Below are 11,723 nucleotides of genomic sequence, written 5' to 3'. Positions count from 1 at the left end.
GCAGTTTGCAGGCACTTATTCTCCTAGCTTTTAAGACGAAAACAACTGCTTGCTTGCCCCAAAGCACTCCAGTGTCTCAGGTACAGGATGCAAAACAAAAGCGGTCTATTCCAACCTCATCCCAGGCTCCCACAGCACCCTCGGCTGAGCTCCAGGAATTGCTTGGCTGAGCTGGTCCCAGGAAGACAGGGACCAAGGCTGTGGCACAACACACACCTCGCAGAGGACACCTTGTGCCACTCCTGTCCCACACCCCAGGCAACAACTCCCAGCCAATCTAATGGCAGCACGGAGGAAACTCACCTGTGTCGAGACAACGACACTGTGAGGAGGTGCGGGGTGACACCGGCCAAACAGAGGCAGCACCGGGAGGAAAAGGGGTCTGACAGTTCCCGCAGCACTCCAATTGCCAGGTGCGAATCCCGACACACAACATAAGCAAGCCTCTCACAGCACTACCAAGAGCACACAGGGAATGTGTTAGATCTGCTCTCTTCAGTTGCCCCACCAGCAACACACTGGTGTTTTACACAAGGGTTTGTATGCAGGGTTCCCAGCCCCGGCGCAGGCAGAGGCATGGTTTCCAGGTTAAGTCAAACTGAAAACCAGATGTGCTTTTGAAAGGAAATCAGGTCAAGGGTAGCCATGAGGTTTTGGAGCTCCTGCAGCTGTGCCTGTTACATGAAGAAAGCAATGCTGCCTCCGCAGCCCCCTCCACATTCACTATTCAGCAGCTGCTCCTTGGGAAAGGCAGCAGGGAGCTCACTTACACATAGACCCCCCCAAACCCCCATACTTTAAGTGCCAGGGAAAGAAGAAAACTCCACTCTCCTTCTGAAGAAAACCTGCGAAGTTTCCGTGACTCCCTCAAGTATTCCAATGCGCTTTCTTCATGAGCTTGTAAGGCGCTATAGAACAGCCCACATACAGTCAGGTACAGCTGACATCTGGCTAGCTGGGAATGGTAGCAGCTGTTTTCTTTCTAGAACGTAGCTTGCTGCCAGTTGATAGTCACCAGTGACACGTGGCTGTTAGGGTTCTCCGCAGGTAGATCTCCACTGCATCATCCACGGACTATCCATCGCTCCAGGAAAGCCACTGTCCTCTTTTGGGGGTGTTATGGGTTATATTTGTGCTGATAAAAGCAAACCAGAGAGATTTGCTGAGTATTTGGTATCTGCCTGCTTGCCTCTAGATCACGGACTGAGCAGGGAGCAGACACTGTGTGGTCCGTAGAGGTCCCTGCTGCTAGCAAGCATTCCCAAAATGCTCCTGGGAAAGAGCAAGCAAAGTTCTTGCTTGTTCAGTTAACTCTGATGGATCAGTTGTAGTTAAGAAGAGACATTACCCAAGATGTGACCTCTTGGCTACCACACACACAACCACCTCCCAGAAATGCAGCACGGTCACTGCTCTTAAATGACTGCCGGAAGAGATCGAAGCCTTCAGTGCAGGCGAGAGTATGAGTGTGAGTCCAAGACACACTCCTCCTCGAGGAAAGGGATTCCTCTTGCCCCTCGATCCAAATCACCATAATGTACTTGCTGGGCCAGAGGGAGAGAATGATGCCTAAGGGGAAGCATGACTTTGTAGTATGGGAATGGAGAGCTCTGCTGCCTGCTCTCATTTCTGCTTATGGATGTGATGTTAATATTAAACAGCACATTAAAAGACAGTGCTCAGAGATAGCACTTGACCCTTGCCTTCCTCTTCATAGGCAAGCACCCTCCCCAGAAGGCTCCCTCCTTCTCCAGCTATGCTTTAGAAGCAGCCAAAACAGAGGCAGGATGCTTGTCGGGAGCTCAGCTCCCCTGAGCAATGAGTCCACTTTGATCAGAACTCAGGCAGAGGAACACTTCACTTTGGGGTCAGGTAACACACACAGCAGTGCTGTGGGACTGCCATTCTGAGCTGTCCTAGACGAATATGGAAGCAAAATCCAGCCGTTCACAGATGTCGGGGAGATGCGTCACCTCCAGGGATAAGTGGTGACTGCGCAGGGAATACACAGACCACAGTTCAGGATTTCAGCAACTAAACTCTGCTTAGAACCTGCTTTAGGTACTCAAGCCCCTTAACTGGGTTTCTCAGCCACAGTACCCTTGCAGAAGGGACTGCTCCAAACCACATAGGAATGTTATAGCAATAAATGCATTAACTATTTGAGTGTTCAGAGACTATCGTAACAGCACCTGAACTACATGTCCTTGAACTAGGAGAAATCAAGTGTTTTTTATTCTGTTTATGTTAACCTTTGGTTTTGCTTTACAATTCCACCCCTTATGAGATAAGGCCTATAAAAACACTTGGCTTTTCCTCATCTTTGCCTTAAAAATACCTCCTTTAAAGAACTGTTCCACTGTCAATCTGCAGTGTATTTTAAAAAAGGAAAAGGTGGGGTGGGGAGAGAGGAAGAATGAAAGCGATGGTTTTCTATAAAACCTTCCAGTTCATCTAGCCCATCTCAAAGCAGGTATAGACAAGAACAGCTGCTCAGCGTGCGTGTAAAATTGTTTTATTAAATGTGGAAGGAAAAGCATTGATTCAAATCTCACGGACACGAGAAGTCAGAATTGCACAGAGCTGCCATTAGTGCTCTTGCTGCTGTGAAATCTGAAAGGAGTGGAAGGGCCACTCATGCAGAGGCCAACACAAAGGCAATGAAGGAAGCCAAAATTACTCTTCTGAATTTCCCCTCTCTGCTGCTGTAATTGGGCACCCCAAGGTATTCTCTTCTCAGCCACAATGGCGAGCAGTCAAACCTGTCACTGCACACCTCGTGGGTAGCACAGAATTGACAGCCAGGGCAACTTCTTCATTGATTTTTCATAATATGATCAATAAAATAATTCATTATGACCCATAAAATCCTATCTGCATCATCGAGAGACAGCAAAGATGCTGTCATGTCTGGGACATAAATACCTTCCCAGAGATGCAGAACTGCTGACTGCTTTTTCTTTCAGTAAAAATCCATACAGAATTATTTCTTTTCTGATTCTAATCATACCACATGAAGCACTGGCTAGCTGCAAGGGGAAAAAACCCAAACCCCAGTGGTCATAATCAACTTGCAGCTAGAGAAGTGCCACATAATTCAACAAGGATGCTTCTAGATGTCTCGGAGAGCAAGTTCAATGTAAAAGGACCAGGTTTCAGCATTACAGGTGTGCTATATCGCTGTGTTCGCATATAAGGGCACCAAAAGCTAAGCAGAACTGCCCACCATGCAAAGCTTTTCCAAGCTGCCTTCAGTGAACTGCCCCAAATGTAAAGTGAAGAAGTGCACCTTACCACTGGTTTAGAGCTCTGCAGGTTGGAGGGCTGTGTCCCAACTAACCAGTAGTGATTCCCAAAGAGCTGGTAGGGGCTGCAGATGCCTCTGGGTCATAGGGTATTTCCTACTTAAATGCACTCCCTAGCCCATTCAGGTAAGACAATTTGAGGTGAAGATACTTAATTCTCTTCCTTTAGTTTAGCTTTATATGTAGAAAGCAAACCCCCTACTTTCCCTCCCTCCCACTCCTATCACAATGGTTTAAGGGAAAGAATGAAGAAACACCTTGAAGTCTGTAGAAACTACATGGCCAAATACCTTACAAGCTCTTGGAACCTTCCAATGTTTTCAGAAGGAGCAGCGTGAAACCTTTTAAAGCCACCTGATTATTGGAATATAGACAGCTTCCTTTTTAATGTCTCACATTAACCATCCATAGCTTAGCTGAACATCCAAGTGGCTCAGCTAGCCACTTCAAAGTATATTTGACTACAGACTAGATCAGACTACAGTAACATCTATTTCCATACTTTATTAAAATGTCTTTTTTCTTCCTCCAATTACAGATATACAAATGCAGACCTCGTTTATAAAATTTCTGATTGCTTCTGAAACAATAGTCTGTGGTACACTGCAAAACCTGGGAGAAGCAGTACAGATTCTGCGAGATGGTTTATGAAACGCAGTTTTCTCAGAGCCTTGCTTATGAGGCTGCGCCCAGGCTGTGAGAGCTTTCAAAGACAGTGCTGCCTCTTCCCCTTTCAAAATCCAAGAACCCTCACAACGGCTTAGTTCTTCAAAAGTCCTTCCCAAAAGGCAGTTCGTAAAGTTTTAAAGCACTAAGATTACACTGGATACAGGACTTGTGGGAAAGTTCATGGCAAGACAAAGCAGCCATTCTTCAGAGTACTACAGAATAACCACGAAGGTGTAAGAAAAGACACAGAAGCAACTGAACCGCAGTCTGCACTCACCCTTGCCCATTTGTCAGTACCATAACCACCAAGTAATTTCTGTACAACTCCAGCCAGGCTGGCCATGGATTTTACTCCAAGGTGCACACAAGCTGTACTGAACAAGCAGCACCAACTTGTAACTGCTACCAATCAAAGCAAAACATGGATTGGGCATTTCTGAATGGGTCATAAGTGACAGAGGACTCAACAGACTGGCTTGAGAGAGAAAAAGGAGACAACTCCATCTAATTTCATTTCCTCCTTAAAGAAAGAAACAGGACTTGTGAAAATCAGCTTAATCCTGGCATAATACAGAAGGGGAGAGGAGAGGAAGAAAAGCCTAAGGAGAGGCCGTAACACTTTCTCGTGGTGGATGCAATTTTACAGTTGCCTGTTGCAATACTGCAGGAAGTCAGGCTAAGACTAAAGGATCATTTACACAGTGAAGGTAATCTACTGAGTGTCCAGTTTCTCCTTTATCCCATAGGCCTCCAGCTGATCAGCTCCACAAGCAGAGACCTGAATGCAAACCGCGACCAGACAAAGCTACCTACAGAGCACACGCCTGGGAGCTGAACAGGAGGAAAGCAGATGTCAAGTGAATCCACAGGAATGGCAGAGGAATACATCTGGGCGGCCAGAACACAGCTTTCAGAGCTGGCACCACATGCAGTGCGGGGATACTAAGACATCAATAAAGATCACAAAGAGGCTTAATCCTCTTTGGGGCCACCTGAGTTTCTGCAGCTTCCAAATTGCTCCAGGGACTCTCTGCATCCATGTTCAGGTGGCAAAGGGATCTATTTGCCCAACATACTAGAAACAGATTCGTCCTGAAACAGGAGGCACCAGAGTTTTTTAGTTAGCAACATTACCAACGCTGTTACTTCTGTGTGGGACACCCAGAGTCGCACGCATCAATAACACGATCTCTTCCTTCTACTAAGGAATCATGCTCTCCTCATCCCTCAAGTAGCCTCAGCAGTTTAAACCTCTTATGCAGCAGTTTAAACCACTTATGAATGGATCGTAAGTGACAGAGGACTCAACAAACTAGCTCGAGAGAGAGAAAAAGGAGACAATTCCATCTCATTCAATTTGTCCTTCTACTAAGGAATCATGTTCTCCTCATCCCTCAGTAGCCTCAGCAGTTTAAACCTCACCATATGCTGACTGCAGCTTTGCAGAAGCCATAGCACCCTTTCAGAGCTCGCCACTCTTCTACCAGGCCCTGACTGATGCAACAGCATTAGCTGGCAAAGAGATTCGGGGGGGCATGGGAAGCCTTTGTGAGAATTATTAGGTGACTTCTACTTATTTATCAGGAATGGGATCTCGACCAAGACGCTGTGTAGAAGTCAAAATTCATTGATACGCATTTTGACCCTCTTATCTCTTTCATTTTAACGAAAAGCACCAAAATACGAACATGAAAGCCCCTCACTTTTGGATACTTTCAAAGGCAGGTCAGTGAGCAGCATATCAATCCAATCACTTCAAGTACCCTCACATGGGAGCCGCACCCAAAGCGTGGGGGTTTATATTTGATTTCAAGGCATCTTGAAAATGAGAAAGTAAAAGGAGTTGGGGACAACTAATTCCCCTTAGGCTGGAAGACGGGATGATAACTGGATTGCTAATGAAAGAAATTATATTCAGAAGTCTAGGAAAAAGTAATATACTTCCAGGTAACAATCAAACAGGAGGAAAGGAAACCCCAGGAGTGAATGTCAGAACTTCCATGCACACTAGAAGAGTCAGTTTCGCCCTTCTTCAGTATTTTTCCCAAGAAGAAAACACCTACACTTCTGTAACCAAAACAGGCATCTTGTGAAGTGACCTGACTGGATACAGTCAGTGGGCAAGTTCATTTAGTTGGTTGGTAAACTGTAAGTTATCTAAACAGGTTAAGATCATCTAGTTCCTCCACCTGTTCTGTGCCACCCTTGTTCTCATGGGTCTTGTCCCCATTGAGAGGGGCACCCTCTTCACCACTGTGAATGAGGCCTGCCAAACTCCTGCCCAGCCAGGAGCTCTGCCTTGTTTGAGCAGCTACACTCCTAACGCAGCTTGCTCCTTATCAGCAGAAGGGAGAGGTTTCACCATGCGTAGTAAATGCTTGCAAGCTCCACAGGAAAAAAGCATAAGCCATGATTTCTCACTGTAATGCTCAGAAAGCATTAGAAACATAAGTAAGCAAAGAGAAAGGTCAGTAACAGCCAGTTAATAAACCAATTCACAACTCTTAGCTGGAACTCAGTCTCTGAAAAAAAGAAGTAAAAATCCGCCTGAAGCCTTTCCAGATGCAGACAGTGCCTCCTTTGCTTACTAGCTCAAACTTCTCTTTGGTAACCTCGGAGCAAACAGTATCATTCCCCTTGATAAGGGGTCCTACCCATTTTCTTGGGCCTCAAGACACTAACCTAGCTTAGATACAAACTCCTGAGCTCAACTGCATATTTACTTCCCAAATGTGTTAATCATTGCACTAACAAAATGGCCCTATCAATGCTGTAGTCAAAAAACAGACAATCTTTAGCTGTAAGAGCATTTAATCACAGCCTGAAAACAGTTCAACGAAAGGAGCAGACTCCTCCATACTTCACCAAACTCCTTTTCTGTTTCCACCAATAACACACAAGCCTTTCCTTTCTCACGGGATAGTAAAGAGCCTTAATCACAGCCTCGCATTCATTTCCCTGCCACATCAAACCATAACCCATGACACACCCCACATCACAGCTCATCTTGGGTTTTGCTTATGAAACACCTCCAGGCAAGGAGCCAGGGACATGGGCTTACAGACACCCTACTCTCTCCCAGGTCATTTTATCACGTGTGGAGGAGCCCAGGAAGAACACGGATAGTTACACCACAGGACACAGCAGCAGAACCCAGAGCTCTCTGCTGTTTATAACGGGATTATTTTTCCATTTAATGGGTTTTATTCTTTTCTCTTCTTCTTTTTCTTTGAGAAGTCCTCTAGTGAAAACAAGCAAACAACAACAAAGAAACCCAACTATCCCCTGTCAGGTGCCAGGTACCCTGTTACACAAAGTATTTTCATGCATTTCAGTGATTTCTTCCCTGGCAGGGCTGGTGGCAAGGAATTCAGCCCAAACAGGGACTCAAGCAGCCCCACAGGTAGCACTGCAGGATTTAACTGCTCACCAGGCCTGGAAGTGGAACTTGGGAGCGTGTTAACGCAACTACTGAGCTTACCCAAAGCCCAGGGGCAATCAGGTACCTCGAGAGGAGATGTAAGGGCAGACAAGTGGCACAGCCCAGGATCCCTGGCAAGAGTTCCTACAGCCTGCCTGAGGCCTTCAGGGGTTTACTACAAAGCTGCATCACCGGTTCATGATGTGCATCCTCTGATTAAAAGTACGCACCTCTAGTCGTACTCTCAGAACAGGAGCCATTTCCTTCAGACCACAACTACTTTGGCATTTAGCTGAGACGTGGCAGGTTAGGCCTTAAACCTCCTGTGTTCTGGAGTGGATCCACATCTATAATTCTCAGTTCCCAAGAAAGCATCCTAACACTTAAGCTAACAGTATGCCTGAACCTTCTCTCTTCCAGGGGCTGCTCATGCATTTATCATTATATTAAGAGGAACATGAGACCCTAGAGCCTCCCTCTCCGCTTCAGATACAGGTACTCGGACTAAAACTCTCTTGGGTTGCAAAATTAATTCAAAAGGATGGACGAAGGCTACTCCCACTGAAAAACAACCCATTCCCACCTGACCACAGAGCTCCATTGCAAGGCACAAGTTGAGTAACCCCAAGCCCTGAGGCCCAAGGAAGAACTTACAATTGCTGCACCCTCACAACTATATGTACCTACAACTATAATCTCCCTTCTCTTTCTGTTGAGCTTTGCATTTGTGCCCTGCTGGGAAGTACACAGGTACAGCTGCCATTTTATGAAGGGAATTACACTTCCATTGTACCAGAACAATGATAGCTGAGATGGCTGCAAAGAGCAACAGTCCTGGCAAATCTTGGCCATCCAATCACCCAAGGAAAAGCAACACATACTCTGAGGTACAAACGTATTGGGAATGGTAACAATAACCAACAAAAAGATGGCTGCTAATACCCTTCAACATACATTTGAACTCCTTTAAGGTTTAAGCTTAAAGGACTTCTTGCCAGTTAAGCTCCTCAACACTTCCCAGTCACACCAGTAGTTCAGTCATGCTCTTTTTAAAGCAAGCCATAACTTTAACCAGGCTGATTTGAGATCTCAGGAACAGAGCACCGCACTCAAAAAAACACCAAAGCTTTATGAAAACCAAAGGTACTAAACTGAACTCACCTTCACTTGTTTCCCCATAAAGGCTGCTATGATCTACCTTGAAAAGAGTCCTCCCCTGCTTTGCTTTGTGCTTTGCAGCCTCACTGCAGAGCCAGACAACCATAGCACCCTGGGAAGGGAAAACCCTACCTCCACCTGCAGAGAGGAGCTCCCACCCCAGTGCGGGATGAGCCCCAGTCCCACCCATTCCACACAGCTGTGAAGACTCTCAATCAGCCCTGCCCAGCAGAGAGTGGGTGAACACAGCACTAAAAAAGCTGTAGTATGGTGTCAAGGCCAGAGTGGTTTCACCTGGGTGATTTCTACACATTAATTGAAACACTGGGCCCTTAAACGAGTCTGGCTGGCATGCGTGCCAGTTGAGCTTAAAAAAAAAGTGGAAAAGACAGAACCTGCTTTTGCATTCCTCCCAGTTAATTGGATTTCACTGGCTGGGGAGGAAGGGAACTCTCTCTCTCTCCTTGCTGGTTTGGTTACTTTCTGTGTAATGCTGTAATTCAGCTTCTCGCTGACACGACAGAGCCCAGGCATCCCTTGCTCAAGAGCAAACTCCCACTCCTGCAGTCCAGACGGTTTCTGTGGCTCCACAGCAGACTGTCTGAGATTTCTGTCTAGGGCACAGAAACATAATTACACTAATTATGAGAGAGAAAAGATAATAGTTACAGAAGTTCTTTTCCCTAATCAGCTTTAGGTCAAAGCTTTACCTACAGCTAACAAGGAAATAATCTATTAATGAGCCCACATCAGGAACCAGCACAGTCACAGCACTGCAAACACAGAAAGCCATAATTTGCAACAAATGGGTTACAGCTACGGTTAAAAAAATGGCCGAGTCCTGGGTTTATTTAACTAAAGACATTGTTATCTTGAAACTACAGCTGCCTTGGTGCCTGGTCTTAGAAAGAAAGCTAAGACCACTGAAATGAATGCAATATTGTGAAATTTCAGACTTCAGGGCTACCTGAGTAAATGCTGACAGTCCAGAACCACCTCTGAAAATGCCAATACATTATACCAGCCATTTGGAAAGGTGCTTTTTTGTTATTGCTCCTGATAGGCATGCTGCTCATTCAAGAGAAAGATGCCATCTATTCTTCAGTTATAGTAACGGGTAGATCACCAGGACTGTGGGTGTTAGACCCCTGCCAGCAGCTTAGAGCTTTCTAGACAAACGGGAATGTTTTTCTCTTGTATAAATACTACCTATTTTATACATAAGTGAGACATTGAGAACATGTTCTCAGTGCACAGGAATATCAGTGCAGGCTTTGCATATGCTACAACGGAATTTGTTGTAACTGCTGGTAGTTGGCCCCACCAGCAGCAGAGGTGCAATGAGATGCAAGGAACTGATTTTCAGCACTGTACCATCTACGCTTCTAAGAGCAAAGCGGTGCAGGCGCTATAAGCTGTCCTCACTGTCCCTTCGCTGTTGCTCTGACTGATAAGCTTTATCAGGGTGGAAGACTGGAAGGAAGTCTGCTTTTTGTTTTGCCTTTTTTCAGGAAAGGAACCATGACACAGATGCAAATCATGACTGACAGGTGCTCTGACAGCAGCCTGCAGTGCAGGGGGGGCACAGGGTCTGGCTTTATGTCAGCTCCTCTAGCTGTGTTACAACTGTTATAATTGCATGGTTATTGGAGGGGGTTAATGAACATTTAATATGCAGACTGCTGGGAGGAGGGTTTAGGAAGAAGGCAGCACCAAATGCTACTTTTCTCTGTACAAGCACTTAACTTCAGGAGTATTGTGGTGTTAATGCCCCCCAAGGAACAAATTACTAATCTGTTTGTGGACCTAGGCATTTGGCACAGCAGTGCTGCATAAAAAGCACTTAACTATTTTAGATTCTAAATTACGTAGCAGAAGCAGTAGTTGTGACTTCTACAAGTAGGTTCTCCATGTGCAGGAAAGGGCTTGGTGCTTCAGAACATGATCCATGCAAAACAGCTTGTTGCACGATCAGCTGGTTCAACCAGCACCAGGGAGCACTAGGGAGAGAGAAGCATCTTAAACCCACTTCTTCCCGGGGCTCAGGCTCTTCATGCAGGGCAATAGGAGGCCTTTCTGTTCACTTGCAGTTCAGCACAATGAGCTCTGCCCTCCCTACCCCTTTGCACTGGTGAGGAATGGCAACATCTTCACTACATGGTGTGGCCAGAGGAAGCAGCAGTTTCCTTGCCCTTCCTTAGCAGTTAGAGCACTCATTCAGGATGTGGGAATTGAATGTACTTCCCTGTCTACTTGCTGGAACTCGGATCCATCTGTTAAGTTTCGCAAGGGCTGAATTTCCTCAGAAATTGGAGAACTAAACACTAACCTCTGAGCTATCATGTAAAAAGACTGCTCTGAAAGCTGCCTGCATTTATGGCTCAGGCAAGACAGACATGCCACGCCACTTAGCCCTGAAGAAAAGGGAGGTGTTTCAGGAAACAGCAATAGCAGGACTGTCCATGTCTGAATATTTACATGTGAAAAACTAGGATCAAGCAGTTTCCAAGTTTAGATGAGCATGAGCTGGCTGTTATGGGAGATATACTAGTTCTTCCTGCAGACCAGTGCCTATAGCACCAATGCTACACATCAGAGGTATCAGAGAAGATGGCACCTTTTGTCCACAATAATCTTGTCCACTGGAACAGAATCCAAGAACAATGCTTCCTGACAACTGAGAAATAAATAAATCAAAGGACTATCTGCCCCTTCAGGAAATTAAACAAATAATATCCAAGGCCATGCTTGTTGCTCTGTTACCTATTAGAATTTTCCAACAAAAACTGGGGCTGTAACTGCCTATTTCTCTACCGATTTCCTCCCACTTTACTTGCTGACATGTGTGACAGCACACACATAGACCTGCAATCCAGGACTGCAGCCTGAGAAACACGGATGCAATGAAGGTTCTTCAGACATACCACCCTTTCTCTAAAAAAAGATTTCATTTCCAAAGATAATGGGGAACAGATATCCTAAGCAAGGCAAGGCAGTCTTGTATTAAGTCTTGTATTAAGAAAAGTCTGACAACCTTAAGTCAAAGACAAGAGGTCATAGGTGTTTTGTTCATGACCATAGTTGAGTTCAGAGACAAATAAGCAAAGCATTCACTGTAATGAAATTGCTGGATGCAGTTGTGGGAAGGGTAGAACTAGCTTACACTCTAA

At 45.6% G+C, this 11,723-nt stretch overlaps 1 long non-coding RNA gene across 1 annotated transcript; it reads right to left on the bottom strand.

Annotated features, from left to right (window-relative positions):
• Positions 1-406: 406 nt before the first annotated feature.
• On the bottom strand, positions 407-8,698 carry LOC136007315 (uncharacterized). The gene is made up of 2 exons (XR_010609614.1): positions 8,557-8,698; positions 407-1,135 (listed from the first exon to the last, which is right to left on the bottom strand). It is a non-coding gene; the product is annotated as an uncharacterized LOC136007315 (long non-coding RNA).
• Between the last annotated feature and the right edge of the window lie 3,025 nt (positions 8,699-11,723).

Source organism: Lathamus discolor, chromosome 1 (assembly GCF_037157495.1).
Source record: "Lathamus discolor isolate bLatDis1 chromosome 1, bLatDis1.hap1, whole genome shotgun sequence".
NCBI classification, from domain to species: domain Eukaryota; kingdom Metazoa; phylum Chordata; class Aves; order Psittaciformes; family Psittacidae; genus Lathamus; species Lathamus discolor.
Note: the sequence above shows the minus strand (reverse complement) of the source record. Positions and strands in the feature narration are given on the sequence as shown.